The 22,490-nt window shown below is 39.7% G+C and overlaps 1 non-coding gene across 1 annotated transcript; it reads right to left on the bottom strand.

The window, feature by feature from the left end:
- Window positions 1-19,230: 19,230 nt before the first annotated feature.
- LOC118488639 lies at window positions 19,231-19,336 on the bottom strand. Its single transcript, XR_004885183.1, has one exon. It is a non-coding gene; the product is annotated as a small nucleolar RNA R71 (small nucleolar RNA).
- Window positions 19,337-22,490: the final 3,154 nt, after the last annotated feature.

Raw genomic sequence — 22,490 nt, 5'->3', positions numbered from 1 at the left:
ATTTTGAAGTATTTCTCCAAACAATCTTTTATATAGCTTTTGTTTGTTTTTGACTTCATCATTTTTTTTTCACATAAAAAGGCGAGTTTACGAAAAACCGAGCTTGTTACTAAAATAAAGGGTGAAAAATAAAAAGGTTTTTGGTGGGTAAAAAGGGTTTTTGGGGTAATGAAATGAAAGGTTTAGGCTCAAAGGGGCTATCTAGGGGGATTTTGGGTAGGTGAGAAAAAAAAAAATGAAAATAATGGTTTTGAAAGAAAAATGGTTAGTCCTAATGCCTCTATCATTTACTTACTTGGGTTTAAGTTGGTAAGGACCGGGAATGTATCGTCGTGGCAAGTTCTAGATTTGTAAGAACCAAGCGGTTATTCACACAAGAAACGAAAAATGAGCATTTAGTCTAAATATGTATATTTTTATGCTCAATAAAGGCTCAAAACTCACTTTTGTGGGAATGGGTTTTTAATGTGATCAAGTATATATAATCGAATTTTTAACTAGACTTGTTATGCCGTTTCATAATTTTCTTATGTTGGTTCTTTGTATTACGACGCTATCGGTTGTAAATTTGTAAAAATATAACCTTTTTAGAACTTGTTATTCCCAACTTAAACTAAGACAAGTAAATAAATAAATAAAAAAATGAAAGAGTTTTTGAAAAAATTTGGGGTGTTTAGCGGTTCCAATAGAGTTTTGTGTAAGGCTTGTGTTTAGGATTTGCAAAATTCAAGGTTTTAGCATCCCCCCCACACTTAAATTACACATTGTCCTCAATGTGTCCAAAAATAATGTTTTTGGTTGATTGGAATGTGTAAAAGCGGGTTTAAAAAGCAAAGGTTTATGTTACTGGCAGTCTGGACACGGCCCCGTGTCCATTGGACACGACCCCGTGGTGAACTGCCAGTAACGAAAACTTACAGAAGATGAACACGGGGGCGTGTCGGCTGGACACGGCCTCGTGTCTGGCAAAAAATTGCAGGTCAGTAACCAAACAGCAGTTCTGGGAGATGAACACGGGGGCGTGTCGGCTGGACACGTCCCCGTGTGGACAGTCTGTTAGCCTGAAAAATAGGTTTTTTCTCCCGGTTTCTTCATCCTGGGGCTGCAAGTGCTAATGTTTAGCACTCTAACCCTTGCATTGCACCTGTTTAATCACTCAATACCAACCAAACAAGCACAAACCATCCTAAATTACCATCGTCAAGCATCATCCAAACATAAAGTAAAAATAAAACAAAGATAAAAAGAAATAGTTTGGGAAAGTAAATTGCTCGACAAATGGCACGCAGGCCATGAATTGTTTGATAGATAGAAGGGCACTTAAACCTGTGGGCTCATCACCAACCAGCCCCTTGTTCCTCCAAGCCTCCTACTCCATGTCTTCATCACTACCATCACCTCCGCCCCCATGCCTCGCCATGTACTCCCGGATGCTACCGATATCATCTTGTATATCGTTAACGTTGCGCTCGATAGCTCCAACCCGGTGGTATGTGTTGTTGGCGAGGTTGTAGGTGTTCCTGGTGCACATAAGGTTTTCCTGCAAAAGATCATGTAAACTTTGAAAGTTAGGAAAACCGCCTCCTTGAGAGGAGGATTGACCCGGATCGCCTTGGGGTGGGTACTGAAAATGGGGAGGTGGTGCATGAAGAACTAGAGCCTCCTGCGGGTTCCATGCATAGCCTTGCGTCCTTTGAAAGCTCACCGTCCCGTCCTCCGCTTCATAAAACAAGTTCATGGCTCGGCAAATGTGGTAATCGACCCGTCCCGACCATGGACTCCTTTCAAAGGACCTTGGGATATTCGTGAAGTGCTTGAAAAGACGGTACACCCATCCCCCGAAGAAGATTGGTGTAGGAGCATGAGCAAGGCGGTTTAGGTGCATGTTTCGCAGTAGGAGGTACGGAACATCGAGAGGCTTCTGGTTATGGATGCAGTGAAGGACAACCAAATCTTTCAACCCAACAACGCCACTACTGTCGTGGCGTTGGTTCAGCGAGTACGTGAGGAGCCTGTGGATGTAGCGGTATAGTGGGTCCCTCAGTTTGGTGCTTTTGGTGCTGCTTGGGTTGTAGATCCCTTCACCTATTTGAGCCCCATGCGGCTTGGCGTTCAGTTGCATCCAAGTCTCGTAATCCCCCAGTATTCTCTTCATTCCCCGCTTCCTCATCACTGTATAGCCCTATGATAGATCCAAACTGTGCCATGGAGGTTGTGAACGTGGTCCCTCCACATCGGAATGTGACCGCCTCATGGTCAAACGGTTCACATCTCGAGTTGAAAATGAAGGTGCTGTAGAACTCCATCGTGCATTGATGTACCGACCGTAGTCGGGTGGTCAATGCGACATGCAGTGGACCCCTCACAATGTTGTTGAAGCGGTCAAGTTGATTCACCATGGTTAGCAAGTCGGTACACGCCCGCCTTGGGTACTCTTCCGGTCTTGTTTGTAGAACCTCGTATCGTGCCCTAGCGTCCAGTTCACTTGCGTTAAACCTTGTGAATTTAGACATCTGAAAAGAATACATAAAAAGTTAGTACGAAACAAGGAAAATCAGAGTGAAACTGCAAACAGTGGGCTGGACACAGCCCCGTGTTTAGCGGACATGGTCCCGTGTCCAGGCGTCTGTAACCCAAAAATTCCATTTTTCGTCCCGGTTTCGAAAACCTGAAAATTTTTAGCCCAATAGTAGCGGTTTCTCCCGAAAATGAAACCCTAAGTGTCATTTTTCCCAAAACAAACCGTTTACCCTTTCAATTTCGTGTTTTTCGGTTCAAGAACAAGGGTTTGGGGTTTTAGTTGGAAATCGGACAAATCTATCAACAATACATGCTTATTTACTTTCTACTACTCTAATCTAAACTACTACTAACAAATTTCATCAAAAATTTTGAGTTTGATCCGGATGAACATGAAGAACCCTAGATTTTTCCCCAATTTTTGATGTTTTAACTACATGCAAGTAACTAATCTAACTACTAAAGAGGATAGAATCATACCTTGACGTTGTTAGATTCGGTGGTAACGTTGAAAAACTGCAGAAAATCGCCTCAAACCAGAGCGTTTTCGGCTAAACGGGGCGTGTGGAATGGTGTAACTGATAGGAAAAGAGGGTTTTATCCCGATAGTTGCCTCGACACGGCCCCGTGCCGAGCAAAGTTTTTTAAAAAATTTTTTTTGTATGTGCTCGTGTGCATGCCCCTTATTTCCGAAAAATGATTAGAAGATTTACCGGTTTTTAAACGTACACTTACCTGTAACATGTCGGGTATGAGTTTATTCGTTAACCGTTTGAAGTGAGATCTCCTCTTCCTCATCCTCAATGGATCCTCGGTAGAGTTTCAGCCGTTGGCCATTGACTTTAAATGGTGTCCCATTTCGAGTTTTAATTTCTACTGCACCGTGTGGAAAAACATGGGTGACGGAAAAAGGTCCTGACCACTTAGATTTTAACTTACCAGGAAATAATCGAAGTCGTGAATTAAACAATAGAACTTGATCTCCTACCCGAAATTCATTGGATTTAATATATTTATCGTGTAGATTTTTCATTCTTTCCTTATAAATTTCGGAGTTAGAATATGCATAATTCCTCAGCTCGTCTAATTCATTTATTTGACAAAATCGATTTTTACCGGCATTTTCTAAATCTAAGTTTACGTTTTTTATTGCCCAGTAGGCTTTGTGAGCTATTTCTACTGGCAAGTGACAACTTTTTCCATAGACGAGTTTATATGGGGTTGTGCCTATAGTGGTTTTATAAGCAGTTCGAAAAGCCCATAAAGCGTCGTCTAATTTGTCGGCCCATTCTTTTTTATTTATTCCTACGGTTTTTTCAAGTATTCGTTTTAAACCTCGATTAGTCACTTCGGCTTGCCCATTTGTTTGAGGGTGATATGCCGTTGAGAGCCGGTGATAGACCCCATATCTTGTTAATATTTTTTCGAGTTGATGATTGCAAAAATGGGTACCTCTATCACTTATTAAAGCCTTTGGTGTCCCGAAGCGAGAAAACAGCTTTTTCAGAAATTTTACCACTACTCTTCCATCATTTGTTGGAAGAGCCTCGGCCTCCGCCCATTTAGACAAGTAATCGACTGCCACAAGTATATATTTGTTTCCCTTTGAGGGTGGGAAAGGTCCCATGAAATCGAGTCCCCACACATCAAAGATTTCACAGACGAGAATGCCATTTTGAGGCATTTCGTTTTTGGAAGAAATATTACCTGATCTCTGGTAGGCATCACATGTCTTTACAAGGTTTTGTGCATCCTTGTAAATGGTTGGCCAGTAAAATCCCGAGTCAAATACCTTTCGTGCGGTACTTGCGGCACCATGATGTCCTCCGTATGGACCTTCATGACAATGACGGAGAATTCTTCGTGCTTCATTACCATGAACACACCTTCGGATGAGCTGGTCGGCACACATTTTGAAAAGATAGGGGTCTTCCCAAAAGTAATGCTTTACATCAGCAAAGAATTTCTTTCTTTGATGATGTGGCCATCCTTTGGTGACTATACCGCTAGCTAGGAAATTAGCGTAGTCGGCATACCATGGTTCTTGTCTACTTTCCATCATTTCCAAGGATTCCGTGGGAAATTTCTCGTTGATTTGCTCGTCTCTGGTTGTCTCCAAAGCTGGGTCTTCTAAGCGCGAGAGATGATCTGCAGCAGTGTTTTCTGCTCTTCTTTTGTCTTTGATTTCGATGTCGAATTCTTGGAGGAGTAGAATCCATCTGATCAAACGGGGTTTTGCATCTTGCTTCTTGAAGAGGTACCTGATGGCTGCATGGTCTGTATAGACTACTGTTTTAGAAAGAACAAGATAAGAACGAAATTTATCAAAAGCAAATACCACTGCTAGTAATTCTTTTTCTGTAGTTGTATAATTTTCTTGTGCATCATTAAGAGTTTTACTAGCATAATAAATTGGGTGGAAATGCTTTTCTTTTCTTTGTCCCAAGACTGCTCCAACAGCAAAGTCACTTGCATCACACATGATTTCGAAAGGAAATTTCCAATCTGGCGCTATCATGATAGGTGCATTGACTAGCATTTCCTTGAGGGTTAGAAATGCTTGATTGCATTCCTTGTCAAAGATGAAGGGTGCATCTTTTTCAAGTAATTTTGTTAGAGGCCTTGAAATTTTTGAAAAGTCTTTGATAAATCTTCTATAAAATCCGGCATGTCCTAGGAAACTTCTGATTGCTCGTACGGAGGATGGAGGAGGTAATCGAGAAATAGTTTCTATCTTTGCTCGATCAACTTCCATTCCTTCGCTTGAGATTTTATGACCGAGTACTATTCCCTCTGTCACCATGAAATGGCATTTTTCCCAGTTAAGGGCGAGGTTAGTTTCCTCACATCGGGATAGCATTCGTTCAAGAGGCATTGGTCATATGAGTCTCCAAAGATGGAAAAGTCATCCATGAAGACTTCTATTGTCTTTTCGATCATATCATGGAAAATGGCGACCATACAATGTTGGAATGTTGCAGGCGCATTACATAGACCGAATGGCATGCGTCGATATGCAAAAGTTCCGTAGGGACATGTGAAAGTTGTTTTTTCTTGGTCTTCTGGTGCTATCGGTATTTGAAAGTAACCTGAAAAACCATCTAAGAAACAATAAAATTTATGACCGGATAATCTTTCTAACATTTGATCAATGAAGGGCAAAGGGAAGTGGTCTTTCCTTGTCGCTTCATTTAATCGCCTATAATCTATACAAACTCTCCATCCTGTGACGGTTCTTGTTGGTATTAATTCATTTTTCTCGTTAGTTATTACCGTCATACCTCCTTTCTTTGGGACTACTTGAACGAGACTTACCCACGGACTATCGGAGATAGGGTAGATTAGTCCGGCGTCGAGTAGTTTGATGACTTCATTCTTAACCACTTCTTGAACATTGGGGTTCACTCTTCGTTGTGGTTGGATTACCGTTTTGTAGTCGTCATTCATTAAAATTTTGTGCGTGCACATGGAAGGGCTTATTCCTTTAATATCTACAAGCTTCCAAGCGATCGCGTTTTTGTGTTTTTTAAGTAGGTTAACTAATTTTTCTTTTTCTATGTACTTAATTTAGATGAAATAATTACAGGTAAACCACCATCTTTGCCTAGAAAAGCATATTCCAAACCTTTAGGAAGTTCTTTGAGCTCAACGGGTGGGTCTTTAGAAGACACCTTATTTTGTGGCTCATCTAGATCAAGAATCTTAAAGGTCTGTTCTATGGCTATTTCTTCTTCGACAAAGTGGTCTTCTTCGTTGGTTGTATCGGGTGGTTTAGCTTCATCTTCAATTAGGGGGTCATTGTTGCCAAAAGGATATTTCATTGAACGCTCAAGATCTATGCTCCTTTTGAATGCCCCTAATTGAAGAGGTAGATTGTTGAATTTCCGGTTTTTCAAAGCTTTATGAGTTTGTACAAAAGGTTTTCCCAAGACTAAGGGGGCGTCATCAAGGATGACGAAGTCGGTTGGGATTACCAATTGATTTGTTTGAACCAAAACATCTTCAACTACACCGATTGATTTCATTACTTTTCGATCGGATAGAAAAATGGGAATTTGAAGTGGAGTAAAATCACTAACACTTAATTTTTCAAAAATGTAGTTAGGCATTATGTTAACACAAAGATCTTTATCAATGGTGATATTACTAATAAATGAATTTTGAAAGAAACATGGAACCGGTGTAATGTTAATTTCAAAAGGATCTTCTTTTATTAGCGAGGTTTGATCATTAGTTAACTTAACACTTACTAAGTTTTTGATTTTAGCACTAGTGTTTAACTCTTTTAAAAACTTGGCATGAGGGGTTATTAAACAATGATTTTCGAAAGTAGGTGACAAGAGAATAATTCCCTCAAAATTAGACTCTTCTTGAATTTTAGCATTATCGGACTCACCTTTTTCGTTGTTTAACTCATGTGTCGGTTTTTCACTTTCTTGTTCTTCCATTTTTACATTTTCAACTACCTCTACGTTATTATTATTTTTTAATTCTTCTCTTGCGCGGGATTCCTCTTCCCTTGCGCGAGATTCTTTTATATAACGTTCGATAGTTTTAAGTTGTTCCAATATCCTATTAGTTACTTCGGTGAGAGAAAAAGAATTTGGATCCTCAAAGCTTGAATCCGGTTGTTCGATCCTTGGTTCCTCATAATACTCATATGAAGTAGATGGTTCACACCATTGTTCTTCATTGTAAGTATATGATGGATAAGGGTCGAAACTTTGTTCTTCATAGTACTCATATGAGGTGGGTTGTTCACGCCATGGTTCCTCATAATAAGAGTATGAAGGTGGTGGCTCATATCTTGAGTCTTCAAAGTATGAGTATGTAGGCTCATACCTTGGTTCATCAAAATATGAGTATGAGGGAGGAGGTTCATACCTTTGGTCTTCATAGGATGTGTATGAAGTTGATGGCTCGTACCTGGGCTCCTCATAGTAGTTGTATGAATTGGATGGTTGATAAGAAGTATTATATTGAACCGAGCGTGCGTTACGACAATTAGTGCAATAATTACCCCTATAATCATCCTCATCATAGGTGTAGTTGTAACCTCTTGAGTATTGATCCATAAGAATCACTCAACAGATCACAACTGAGTCTCGGGACCAGAAAACTAAAATAAAGACGGAAACAGAAGCTGGACACGGCCCCGTGTTGGGCGAACACGGCCCCGTGTTCAGGGTCTGTATCTGGGCGTTTTAATTAAAGTTACTGGTCACGTTGAGCACGGGGGCGTGTTCGGTGAGCACGGCCCCGTGTTCAGACTCTGTATCTGGGTATCTACTCTAAAAATATGCAGCACGGGGGCGTGTTCAGCGAGCACGGCCCCGTGTTCAGGCTACTGTAAATGCGAACTAAACTAAAATGCAGAAAAATGTGCGCGCGTTTTGAAAAGGTTTTGAAAAACTGATTAGGCCGTTGATTTTAAGCTTTCTTAAAATCCTTGTGTCCCCGGCAGCGGCGCCAAAAACTTGATGTGCGTTAGGTGTAATATATTTTTGATGAGTATCTAAGCCCCTTTTTTTACACTTTTAGCCAAGTTTTAAATTTATAAAACACGATATTCACTAACACTAAACACACATATGGGCAAGTGCACCCATCGTGGACGTAGTATAGTGTTGGTAAGATACCGAGGTCGTCCAAGGACACAAGAGCTTTTAATACCGGTTTATCCTCAACGTCTAATCAAATCAGAAAGTGAGAAAAAATGTTTTAAACTAAGAAAAATAAAAACTAACTAAATGCTGAAAAATAAAAATAAAATAAAAACAGATAGACAAGATGAATCACTTGGATCCGACATGTGTATTAGTATAACCTTTGATTATTTTCGCACTTTTGCACTTGTTTAAGAGATTATCTTAGTTATTGTAGTAGGCCCCTCTTTTGAAGGCGACGTTACCCTCAACCCAGTAGTTTGAGTCAGCAAGGATACAATCCTAAAGGGTCGGATTATTGAAAGATAATGAATTAAGTTATTAATGCAAATTGTGGTAGGCCCCGCTTTTGGCGGTGACGTTACCCTCGGCTAAGTAGTCTGAGTCAGCAGGGATACAGTCCTAAATAGCCGGGTTATAGTATTAATAGTAGTTAACTTATGAGGGGGTCAAAGAGTTTGGATCCCCGCCATCCAATACCTATGGGCATTGAAGGAGATCCTACTAAAATTGACCCAGGTCCCAAGCAGGACCTCTAAACGCTGAACAAGGGCAAGACCCTTACCAAACCGTTCCCTTAACCCCCGACCAGGTAGCCAACATACCTCCATATAGACCGTGGAGATATGAATGGTGAAAATCTTTTATTTTATATAGACAGTAAAATAATGCCAAGACACCACGGACAAACGATAAGGAAAGATCACCTTCAACATAAGTAACTAGTTATTAAAGTCATTAATACAAAACCAAATAAAAAGTGCAAAAGATTAAAAATAAAAAGTATTATACTAAACACTTGTCTTCACCAAGTGATGTAAGAGACTTAGGCAAACATGGCCTTGATTGTCAAGAACTCTTACTATCAATCTTGGATCCCGAGAACACTCTACGATGGACAATGGATGATGGTGGTGGATGATGGTGTTATGGTGGTGGTGGGTGGTGGATGAAGTGTGAGAGAGGTGGTGTGCCAAGGGATGAGAGAGAATGAAACCAAGCTCCTCTATTTATAGGCTGAACAGAAGGCTGGACAGGGCCCCGTGTCCACTGGACACGGCCCCGTGCCCGTCTGACATTCTCTCTCTTCATTAATTGTAATTCGCAATTACAATTAATGCGCCTGCTGTACTTTCACCACGCCCCCGTGCCCGCTGGACACGGCCCCGTGGTGGGCAATGGAAGCTTCTACTGGTTTGTCTTTTCTGCTGCTTCCTGGGCACGCCCCCGTGTTCGCTGGACACGGGGCGTGTTCAGACTCTGTTTTCTCTACTTTGCCTTGGGAGGTGCCGTTGAGGGTCCGGGCAGTCTACTTTTGTTCCTTTTCTTGTATTTATGGTAGAATTAGTTGTCTTTTTGCTTCTTTTGTGATTTTGAGCTCATTTCATCCTGAAAATACAAAAGGAAGACAAAAACACTCTTTTTCCAACATTAGTACTTAAAAAGGGTTAGTTTTATGCCTTAATTGATGTGATTTATATGTTGCATTTTACACACATCAACACCCTTTTAAGAAAACCACAAATGTAAAAAACGAAATGGATAAATATGTAACTTTTTAAAGTTTTAGTAAAAATAAAAAGAATTGTGAAAGAAAAAAAAAAAGAATACGTTTAAAAAAACGAAAAAAAGAACTAACTAGCAAAATGTAAAAAAAGAATTGTGAAAAAGCCACAAAAACTAGTAAAAATGGATAAATATTTAAATTTTAACATTTTAGTAAAATAAGGGTAAAATAGTCATTGCATAAAAAACGAAAAAAAAACTAACTAGCAAAATGTAAAAAGAATTGTGAAAAAGTCACAAAACTAGTAAAAATGGATAAATATTTAAATTTTTAAGGTTTTAGTAAAAATAAGGGTAAAATAGTTATTGCATAATTTATATTTAATTATATAAATCAAAATGGGTAAATTTGCAATTTTATTAGTTAAGGAATGTGATATATGCAATTTTAGTTTTAAGTTGGATAAATACGCAATTAATAAGTATTTTAAGGGGAAATATGCAACTAACCCTTTTTTTATCGTTGGCCTAGCTGGAATAAGAAAAAAAAATTATTTACTCTTTATTAACACATTTTTAACCACAGGTTTTTACACTAGATCACAATTCATCCTTACACTTTTTTCAAAGAAATGAATCCAAACAACCCAAAAACTACGAACAATCCATTTTAATCACATGTATATCCATAATTCTATCTTACATTTTTCACCCCTTAATTATCATTTACCACTTAGAACCAAAACCCGAATGCTTACCAACAATCCCAACAATCACAATTAGTCGAACCCAAGGCCATGCCCCAATCCAAGAAGATGAAACTAAGGGGGTGTTTGGCCTAGCTTTTTTTTATCTAAGCTTATAGCTTTTTTAGCTTATTTTTATAAAATAAGCACTAATGAGTGTTTGGTTTAGCTTTTTAAGCTTATGCTTATTAGCTTATATAAGCTAATTCTAAGAAGCTTATAGGAAGATGGTTATTTAACTTATTTGAATAAGCTAATTTGAAGAAGATGGTTTTTTACTCAATTGCCCTCAAATGATACACACAATGATATTATATCTTTTCCCATAATACAAGCTCGTGAAAATTTCATGGTTTCAAAGAGCTTATCAACTTGTAGAATATAAGTTAATCCAAACACTTAAAAGTAGCTTATCAAATGAAAGAAAATAAACATAAGCTACTTTAAAATATAAGCATAAGCCAAAAAAATAAAAGCTAGGCCAAACACCCCCTAAGGCCATTCGTTAGACCCAATCGGAACCCTATAAAAGAAAAGAAAAAAGCTTACAAAAAAAAGCAGAAGAATCGTCCGGTAAGGCAGCTAGTATATGGTGGAGTTCGACAAGTAAGAAGATTTATCAAGCGCTTGGGTTGATATTTTGTAGGAAACCAATAAAGGTTATATTTTTTTATATACGTATCTTCTAAAAAATAAGTTTCATATAAATATTTATTTATTTATTTACCATTACCTATGTTTTCTATAATGTACGTAATGCATAAACCAGTCTGTTACGAATGTAAAGTCAAAGGGTTAAAATGTAATATTATTTGTAAGCCTAAAGTGCTAAACAGGGGATTAATGAGGAACTAGAATGGTAAATGTTTGGTTAGTTAGTTGTTAGAAGGTAGTTGGTAGTTAATGAGTATAATAACAAGATGTAACAGCTTAGTAACTAGCTTGGTGATAATGAAATCTTTCCTTTCTCTTTAGATTCTCTCTTCATTCTTACCAAGGGTATCAGAGCTGTTCAATCCTTGGACACTCTTGTGCTGAAAAACTTCGATAATTCGTTCAATTCAGTATCAAATTGTTCCAATTCAGTTGGAACTCGGTATAATCGGTTCAATTCAAATGAAATTGATCAATTGTTCGTTCAATTTCAGTTCATTTCAATTCAATTTTGATCATTCTTTCGATCAGAATCATTCAACAATGGCTACGAGGAATCAATCGATAGAACAAAGACTCAATGATCATGATGTCAATTTTGCTAGATAGGAAACAAAAATCGACTCGAATCAAGAAGCAATGATGCAATTAATTCAGTCCATGAAGGACAGTCTTCCTAATCCACATCAACATCAGCATGATGAATTGCCAAACCAGGAGTTTCAGCAACATCAATACCAGGGGTTCAACCGTTTGGGCAAGATTGAATTCCCAAGATTCAATGGTACAAACGTGGAAGGATGGTTGTGCAAGGTAGAGCACTTCTTTTCTGTTGACAACACTCCTGAGCATGCTAAGGTTAGACTTGCTATTATTCATCTTGAGGAAGTTGCTTTGCTATGGCATCAATCATTTGTTAGATCAAAAGGGGGAAATATTGATGGCATACCTTGGTTTGAGTATAGGGTTCAATAGCTAACAGATTTGCCATCATAATGGGTCAAAATGCTATGAGTTCTTTAGCCTCTATTACACAAACAGGAACTGTACAAGAGTTGTGTCAAGAGTTTGATTTAACATTAACTCGGGTATCTCTTTGTGAGGAATATGCAATCAGCCTATTCTTGAAAGCACTTAAACCAGAAATTGGTAATCCTCTAAAACTTCTTCGAATTTTTAGTTTACCTGAGGCATATATGTTGGCTAGACAACAAGATGAAAATCTCAAACTTCTTGCATCATATTCCTATTCAAAACCTTCCTATAAACCTTACAAGCCTAATGATTCAAGTTCTAAGCCAGTTTACAATCCTACACCACTTACTTCCACTAGTTTGCCCCTTCTCCCTGCACTGTAACAACTGTCACTAAAACCAATAATTAGGACGATAATTAGTCAATAAGAAAACCTTAATTGAGACACCCAAGTAATTCTGCACTAGCCCTAAAATTTTCAGAATGATCGGAATCAGGATCAGGGCCCCTAAAACTCGAGGGGGGCAAACCCTAGTTGATAATTATCTAAAATAAAACGTTGCATACTTCTGATTGGTCAATTGTTTTGATTCACCAAGGCTAGTCCCGAGCTAGGCAGCCTATGAATTAGACTGCTTAGCTTACGGACCGTAAGGGTCAGGGCATACGGTCCGTAAGGGAGCCCCAAAAATTGCTATAAATAGCCGACATTGGCACTTAACTGTTGAAGTTGAAACGACGTAAATTGTCCCTGTGTACGTCGAATTATAGCTGTAATACCACAATAAACACACACACGATCACGAGGTGCTGCCGCAATCAGGGTAATAACTCGATCGCTATTACGATTCGACGTCCGATTGATTATAACTATCCAACGATTTTCCGAGTGCTGCTCAAATTGAGCTTATACTTTGTTATTCATTGTGATTTCAACTTGAATGTTTGAGTGCTGTTCGAATTCGGACTATGCTCTGTCATTCGTTGTGAATCCATTGAATCGTTAAGTATCGCACTTGATAATCGTTGTGAGGGTTTAATCTCGTGAATTGACGTAACTGGTGAATTAGTTACTAATCCCGTTTGTGTGTGTGCATTGTTATTTAAATTAGGTTAGCAGGCTAATCAGTAAAGCTTATACTCTGCTCGTAAATCTGCAATGTGAGTCATTCCTCTTTTATAAACTCTTTTCTCACAGTTTGTGAGTCAACTGTTTTACAAAACTCCAAGTTATTTTCAAAGTTATAATTACAGGGATTAAGTCTTTGTAATCACCATATTACAGCCGGTATGTGGGGTTTTGTATACATTACTTATTTCCCGTCACACTTGGACAAACGGGTGGCCAAGGGGTGATCTGACCACAGTCACAGACACCATTGGACAAATGGGCTAGCCAATGGATGGTCGAGTGACAAATACTGTGGGTAGTTGGTTTGATATCAGAAACATTGTAATTCCCCTTAATACTGTAGATTATAACAAATGTGTCGTTTTCAGTAAAATGAATGATTCACTCAGTATTTCCCCGCTGACAAAACCTTTTTCAAACATGTTTCAGGTGATCTGGTATGAGCAAAGAAAAGTGCCGTGGAGCACTCCCAGCTTAGAAAAGTGGCTCAATGTAAATAAATAAATGAACATGTTTTGAAAATAAAGATTTCCCTGAGAAATCACATTATTGTAAATTTCGGGAATTTATCCCTAAATTATAAAACGAGTAGTTTAAATTATTGAAAGATTCTGTTTTAAAAAGACTTCCGCTGTCGCCTAAATTAAATACACGGGATTCCTGTCCCGCGGCTCCTGAAACGGGTCAAACCGGGTCGGGGGCCGTGACAGGGAAAAGATGGTATCAGAGCCACTGTTTTAAGCTTACTGATTAAGCTCACTGTTCTAGTTAATTTAAGTTTATTGAAAACTTTATTTGTCATTCTGTGAATATATGCTTATTAACTGATTAATTGTTAAAATTACAGTATGGGTAAACAAAGATTTCTGCTATCTATCACAAATTAGATAGTACACCTAAAGAACAGGGAACCTCTTCCTCCAAATCTCCCATCGAGTTAGAGGAAGGAATCTTTGTTCGTAAGGCAAATTATGAAAATCCACTTACACCGGAGAAAAGAAATTTGATTATTAAGAAGGGTCAAGAGAAAAAGAAACCCCAAACCAAGAGAGTGAGGTTTAACCCAGAAATCCAGGAAATTAGCAGTAATCCACCAGGGGAAAATAACTTAGATGAAAAATGGGCAAGTCTGTATCTGCTCGCTACTATAGCAGAAAATGTAAATCTTTAAACTTTAAATCTAGAAATATTTACTTCCCAGTAAATAAATAAATAGATCTGAGTGTGTTCTGTTTGCTGTTATGTTGTTCAAATTGGTGTGCAATAAAAATGTTTATTTGTTAAGCTTTGTTCCAAAGTTTTAACTTAGCATTTTGTGCATTTTGCATATATGCCGTACAGCATGAATGAGATGTCGGAAGCATTTCAGAACCTCAACCTTTATCCTGTACCAATTGAAGTCTCCCACAACTTCACTGGTTACGTTGCTGACATAGAGGAACCGCTAGAATTCCAAGCTCCACCGCTGGAAAAAGCAAAACCTAAAAAGAAGAGAAGATATGTAGGGTGGCGAAAAGTGCGCAGAAGGAAACCTAGGAGAATCCCTAAAATAGAAAATCATGTGAGTGTGAGCAAGGGAAAAGAAATAGAAACCGGAGAAAGTTCTAAACCAGCAGAAATAGGGATAGACCTAAAGCAAAAGGGAATAGAGATCGGAGAAAGCTCTAAACAGTCTGAGGAAATCACATTCCAGGACGAAATAGACCGCCTACTGGATAATTGTGATGTTCTAGAGCCTATCAATGATAATCTCTTCTCTTATCCTGCTACAGCCCAATTCCCAATAAACCTAGGACCAGCTATTCCAGACCCACTAGTTCACACCCGACCATTAAGCCAAATGGAGGAATGGTGGACCAATGACTGGCAATTTCAAAATATAGTTAATAGTCCCTATAGTTTTCTCCCACAGTTTGATCCAGAACCTATCCCTAATCCGCCAATGAGCTATGAAAATTTAGCTGAACTACGTCAGTTTGGTGAAGAACTGATAGGCACCGGGAATAGGATCCGGTAAATGGGGGAGCAGATTTCTTGGAAGTACGACGAGAGGGAGCGTCGTTACTGAAACTGCCAGCGAACCAAAAGATAGGAGGGGTTTGGAGAAGTTTGTTTGTATTATAACTAATATAGTAAAACTGATTCTGTAAAATGGGCAATAAAACACTGTAAGATAAAAAGTGTGTATTGAAGCAGGTATAAGATATAAAACAAAACAGAAGTCGAGGCATCGACAATTTTGGCTATGTTTGCATGTTATAATGATCTGTGTATTTATCTGTGATTTTGGTATTAATAATTAGACACTAATAATTTCTATTAAAACTAATTAGCAGATGGAAAACGCTAATAATGAACCAGTTAATGAAGTAAATCAGTCTGAGCAAAATCAGGAAGATCAATATATAACTAGACAAGATATTGAGCACTTTATTGCTCAAGGGATAGCCAATGCTATTCCAGAAATTGTGGCTGCTGTTCAGAAACTTGCTGAACCATAATTAATTCCTAGTAAACGTACTCCGGAAGATAACGGCAGTAACAGCATAAATGGAGGCGGCAATCATAACGATCATGATCCGCAACAGGCCCCACTCCCTAAGAAAATGAAAGCTGCAACGCCTGGTTGCACTTACAAGGAATTTCTTGCCTGTAAACCCGCAGAATTTGCAGGTAATGAAGGGGCAACTGCAACACTGCGTTGGTTAGAGAAAACCGAGGCAGTAATTGCAATAAGTAAATGTGCTGAAGAAGATCAAGTGATGTATGCATCAAACTTGTTCAAAGAAGGGGCGCTAGAATGGTGGAACACGGTGCTACAAGCAAAAGGAAGAAGGGTTGCCTATGCGATGAATTGGTAAGAATTTAAGGGTCTTGTCGAAAGAAAATTCTGTCCCGAATACGAGAAGGAACAAATGGCAAACAAGTTCCTGAGCCAACGTATGATAGGTGTAGACTGTCGAGGATATACTTCGACATTCTTCGAATATGCGAGAGTGGTACCTTCCCTGGCTTCGCCAGAACCGGTACTTATTTCCCATTATATTTGGGGATTAATTGGAGAAATCCGTAACATCGTTAAAGCTGCGAGACCACGCACGATTGACGATGCTGTGGAATTAGCTAATACCTTAACCGATGAACTAGTCCGCACCAGAGAGGAAGATCGCAAGAAGGAATTGGCTCAGAAGATTACCCAAGGATTTCGTGTGGGTAATAATAGCAATAAGTTCAAGAAAAGGGGAACCGGGCAATACTCATCACCTCCTTTCTGCAGAAATTGCAAAAAGAAACACTATGGACAGTGCAATATATTTTGCAACTTCTGCAAGGCAAGAGGACATCGTGAAGAAGACTGTAGAAGGAAAACAAGAATTTGTTATAACTGCAGAGAAACGGGACATTTCCAGTCTGAATGTCCAAAGTTAGCTAAACCAGCAGACAGTAGAGCTAAAACAACTGAAGGAACTACTAAGAAAAATGCACGAGCATTCCAGCTGACTGACGGGTGGTCCTTTGGATAACCCTTAAGCATGTTAAAAGATGAAATAATCCTCCACTTAATCGTGTAATTATCTTGAATTAGATAACTATCGTTGCTTATGTTTCAGGTGCATTTCGGGGGCTAAAAGATGGATTAAATGCAGCTTTGGAGGCTTTGGTGATGAACGGGTCGAGCGTGGAACAAGGGATGAAAGAAAGAAGAACATTCAGGTCATCACCGTAAATTACGGTCCCGCCGTAATTTACGGTGGACCTGAAAATCAATTGGTTCCCACCGTAGCACAGACTATTCCCACCGTAACACTTTCATGTTCACCGTAAATTACGGTGATGCCGTAATTTACGGTGGAGTCTGCGAGAAAACTTGTAACTGCCACTTTTAAGTTAGTTTTGGGGTGTCTTTTCATTATTCCTTATCATTGGACGGTTTTGGATCATCATTGGGGCGATTTTTGGCTGCTTGCTTGGTTTGTGAACAATTCTTATCATCCGGTTTGTATTTTCGATTTGTATGAACATTGGTTTGATTATGATGATGATTCACCGAGCCATGTCCGGCTAAACTCTTCGGTGATCATCTTAGGTGAATGTTTCTTGAACTTTTGTGTGTTTTAATTCTGAATTTCTAGAATGATAACTTGCGTTGCTTGAATATCATGGTGTATGTTTGATTGCTTGTAACTTGTTAATCGATATTGCAATTTCTAGTCTTAATCGTACGTTCTTGGTGCCGTTGGCAATCGAGATATCACGGGAAGGGTTAGGGTTGGTTATTGATTAATTGGTCATCGGGAAACAACCTCGCGTTTATATAATCCGAGTACTTTGTTCCTTTTTATCACTTCAATCATCTATACACGAGTTATGTCTATGTAACTCTTTCTAGTTGGAATTACACACAATTGTTTAAAGAAACTGAAACCTAAGGTGATCATTGTTCTCTCCTAATTTGTTTTACAACCAACTTTGATTTGAATTAGTTTTTAATTTAGTTTTCTAAATCAACAATCCAAACTCTTGAATTTTAATTTCTGCAATTTAGTCTAATATTAGTTTAAGTACAAAGCTATACAATCAACACGTCTTCCACATACTCCCTGAGTTCGATACCCTACTACCACTATCTATAGATATTTGGGGATTAAATTTGCGTGACCCACGACATCACGTCAAATTTTGGCACCGTTGCCGGGGAGTAGTGCGCAACGTGTGTTAGTTTAATAGTTTTGTTTGTTATTTTCGGGTTTACGTTGGTTGTGTTTAGTGTGTAGGTACTTTAGGTGTATGCGTACTAGAGGCTCTCACAGGTCATCACCACTATCGTTTGATCCGGAAATTGAAAGAACGCTAAGACAAAACCGAGTTTTAGTGCGAGAAAACAAAATCATTGGTTCACCCACTTCACCCATCACACCGAGAAACATCATGGCTGATTCCCAAATTCCACCTACAACGGGTCAATCATCCTCAACCTTTATACCTACTTCTACCCAACCATCACCAAACACCACACTACCTAATACCACCGCTGAATTCACACCATCCAATGTCACCCAACCAATTACCACTCAAACTGAGCCTACCATCACCTACAATCCATCCACCACCATCCCACCATTATCTCATTTCTTTCCCCCAACTACGGGTCAATCAACATCCACCTTTTCAATTACACCAAATTCAACTATTGTGCATACTACCTCATCATTTAGACCACAACAATCGGGTTTCCAGTATTCAACCATCCCATTTGGGCAAACTTCGGGAATTCAAGGAGATGGTTATGATGAGGGATTTGAAGATTTTGAGGGGTATGATGATGATGGGTACGGCTATGGAGGTTATGGTGATCAAGGGGAGTTTGGGTATGTGCAAAGTCAATCTCAAGGGATGGCAAGTGTTGGTGGAATGCCACAACAACAAATTATACCACAACACATTCGGCCAAGACCACAAGGGCCACCAATACAACAACCTATTCCATTGCAACAAGTCCGGCCGCAACATGTACAACAACAATTTCAAAGACCACCTCAACGCCCACTGATGCGACAACAACAGTTTCAACAACCAATCGCACCACAAGGGCAAGTACCAAGGCCAAATGGTCCTATTATGCCAAGAGGTAGGTATGGTGTACCAAGGAGACACCTTAGAGAAAATGTGAGGGGCATTGAAGCACATTTTCGGCCGGTAATCACGCAAAACCCTTCACCGGTAGTCATTCCTCATAATGATCAAGGGCGAACATTCGAAGTAAGAACCAACTCTTTGCAAAGTTTACCAAAGTACAAGGGGTTGGCAAATGAGGAGCCTTATTTTCATTTAGAGGCTTATGACTCAATTTGCAATACTCTTGGGAGTCAAGGGTTTTCAGCTGACGATATCAAATTGGTTTTGTTCCAATTTTCTTTGGAAGAGAAGGCTAAAAAATGGTTCTACACGTTACCTTCGGCATCAATATATACATGGGGGGAGATGCAACAAACATTCTTGGATGAGTTTTACACCGCCCAAAAGACCAACGATGCAAGGAAGGGATTGAGAAGCTTTCAACAACAACATGGTGAGATGTTTCATGAGGCGTTTGAGCGCTTCAATATGATGATTAAAAATTGCCCTCACCATGGGATTGAATTGTGGGAGTTGATGAATGCCTTTCATGAGGGGTTGAGTGCCGAAGACGCACGTGATTTGATGTCTATCACCGGTGGGACTTTTGGAACAAACTATGAGAATGAAGATTGGGAGTTCTTGGAAAGCATGGCAGCTACATCAAAGAGGAAAGCTCAAGCCTCAAGAAGAGCCCGACCGACCACTAACCGACCGCAAGTGCACGCCATAGATGATGGTAATGTTCAAACCACTAACCAAAATTATGATTTTGTGCTTTGTGTAATGAGATAGGTCATGCGGCTGAAAATTGCCAAGGGATGTTGGAAGGGCAATACGAGGAGGTCCATGCGGTTCAAGGTCAAGGTCAAGGAGGAGGTGGTAGGAACTACAACAACATGAATTCTAATACCTACCACCCCGGATTGAGGAACCACCCGAACTTTAGATATGGGAACCCTTCAAATCAAGCAAACCCAAATTTTCAAGGTAGCCAAGGTAATTTTGGTTCACGGCCATCTTACAATAACCAAGGTGGGTACCGAGGCGGAAATAACCAAGGTTATCAAAAACAATACCAAACGGGTCAAGAACAAGGGGGGTCTTCGGGTGGAAACGAGGTGATGGAGATGCTTAAGAGCATGCAATTGGAGATGCAAAAACGGAACCAACTTGATGAAGTGCGAATGCAAAAAGATGAGGTTCGTGATAAAAGCATCCAATCACTAACAACCCAAATGGGTCAATTAGCAACCGAGGTGGCGGAATTGAAGAAAGGTAAGGGTCAACTTCCAAGCGACACTAAGGTAAACCCTTCACATGGTTCGTCACGAGGTAACGTTAATATTAATCATGTTAGTGTTTTAAGAAGTGGGAAAGAATTTAAGGCCAATTTGTCACCTGAATTGGTTGAGGGGGTGGTTGAGGATATCACGGGAATTGAAAGTGATGATGAACTTTCACCGGTTAAACCAAAAGAAACAACTGTTAACAAACCGGGTTTGGGTGAAAGTGAAAAGAATGAAAAAGTTGAGGGTGAACCGAGTCAAGTTCCATTTCCATCGGCCCTACTTGACCCGGGAAAGAAAAATTTTATTGTGTCGAGAGGTCCTCAAAAAGAGGAGATGTGGGATATGTTCAAACAAGTAAAAATAAATCTCCCACTCCTCGATGCAATAAAACAAGTCCCCGCTTATGCAAAATTCTTAAAAGAATTATGTACACAAAAAAGGCAAAACAAGAAGAAAGTGCCTAAGCGGGTGGATTTGACCGGGCAAGTAAGTGCGGTGTTGAATGGGGAGCTTCCTCCTAAGCTCCAAGATCCGGGCACGCCATTGATTAATGTACAAGTTGGTAATTTTCAAATGGCTAAGGCGTTGCTAGATCTCGGAGCCGGAGTTAGCATTTTACCGGGGGGCTTATATGACCAATATGACTTTGGTCCATTAGCAAGGGTGGAGACGACGGTTGTTTTGGCCGACTTGTCTCATAAGTTGCCTCGGGGTATGGTTCAAAACGTAATTGTAAAAATTGATGAGTTTTATTACCCGGTGGACTTCTTAGTTTTGGATTACTCATCGGCGGACCCTAAACAACAACAAAATATAATTTTGGGTCGGCCATTTTTAAGCACCGCACATGCTCTTATTGATTGTAGATTTGGTACAATTGATATGGCGTTTGGAAATCGAAAAATACGTTTGAATGTTTTTACTAACAATTCTAATGCTAACGGTGTTGATGAGTGTTTCATGGCAGACATAGTAGATGGATGCAACCCGCATGAGTATGAGGAGGATGGTTTGGATATTTGCCTGTGTGACTTTTCTGAACAGGTACATGCTTATGCACTACGGGTTGAAGAGGAAGCACAAGATGCTATGGCAATGAAAGAAGGTAGACCACCATGGACCCACCAATTCGAGGGTCTACTGGTGGAGATCGATTCGGGTACAAAACCATCATTGGAGGAACCACCAAAGTTGAAGCTCAAGGACTTGCCTAGCCATTTGAAGTATGTATTTTTAGGGGATAATGACACTTTACCGGTCATTATTGCCTCTAATTTGGAGTTGGCACAAGAGCAAGCATTAATGGAGGTTTTAAAAGCGAACAAGGGTGCTATTGGATGGACGATTGCCGACCTCAAAGGAATTAGTCCATCCATTGTCATGCATAAAATTATCACGACCGAAGATGCCAAACCGACACGAGAAGCTCAAAGGCGGTTGAACCCGAACCTAAGGGAGGTAGTTAAAAAGGAGGTAATTAAATGGTTGGATGCGGGAATCATCTATCCGATTTCGGATAGCGCTTGGGTAAGTCCCACCCAAGTTGTGCCTAAGAAGGCCGGCATTCAAGTAGTCAAGGATGAAAGTGGTGAACAAATTGCCACCTGACCGGTTACCGGGTGGCGGGTGTGTATTGACTACCGAAAATTGAATGCCGCCACTTCTAAGGACCATTTCCTGCTACCTTTCATTGACCAAATTATTGAAAAATTGTCGGGTCAAAAATATTATTGCTTCTTAGATGGGTATTCGGGTTATAATCAAATCGCCATACACCCGGATGACCAACACAAGACCACCTTCACATGTCCATATGGCACCTTTGCGTTTAGACGAATGCCATTTGGCTTGTGTAATGCTTCGGCAACGTTCCAACGATGTATGATGAGTATTTTCTCGGACATGGTTGGAGAGTCGCTCGAAGTATTTATGGATGATTTCTCCATTTTTGGCACTACTTTTGATAATTGTCTCAACGAATTGCAAAAGGTTTTGAAAAGGTGCGTTGAGAAAAATTTAGTGCTAAGTTGGGAGAAAAGTCATTTCATGGTGCAAGAGGGCATTGTGTTGGGGCATGTGATTTCGGAAAGGGGGATGGAGGTGGATAAGGCAAAGATACGGGTAATATCATCTTTGCCACCTCCTAAAAATGTTAAGGGTGTAAGGTCATTCTTGGGACATGCGGGTTTTTATAGACGTTTCATTAAGGGTTTTAGTGTTATCACCAAACCCTTATGTAACTTGCTATTAAAAGATGTCCCATTTGATTTCACTAACGAGTGTATGCAAGCTTTCACTGTTTTGAAGGAACACTTGGTCAAGGCGCCTATCTTGCAACCACCCGATTGGTCAAAGCCGTTCGAGATAATGTGTGATGCGAGCG

This window comes from Helianthus annuus, chromosome 16, assembly GCF_002127325.2.
Source record: "Helianthus annuus cultivar XRQ/B chromosome 16, HanXRQr2.0-SUNRISE, whole genome shotgun sequence".
Taxonomy (NCBI): Eukaryota; Viridiplantae; Streptophyta; class Magnoliopsida; order Asterales; family Asteraceae; genus Helianthus; species Helianthus annuus.
Note: the sequence above shows the minus strand (reverse complement) of the source record. Positions and strands in the feature narration are given on the sequence as shown.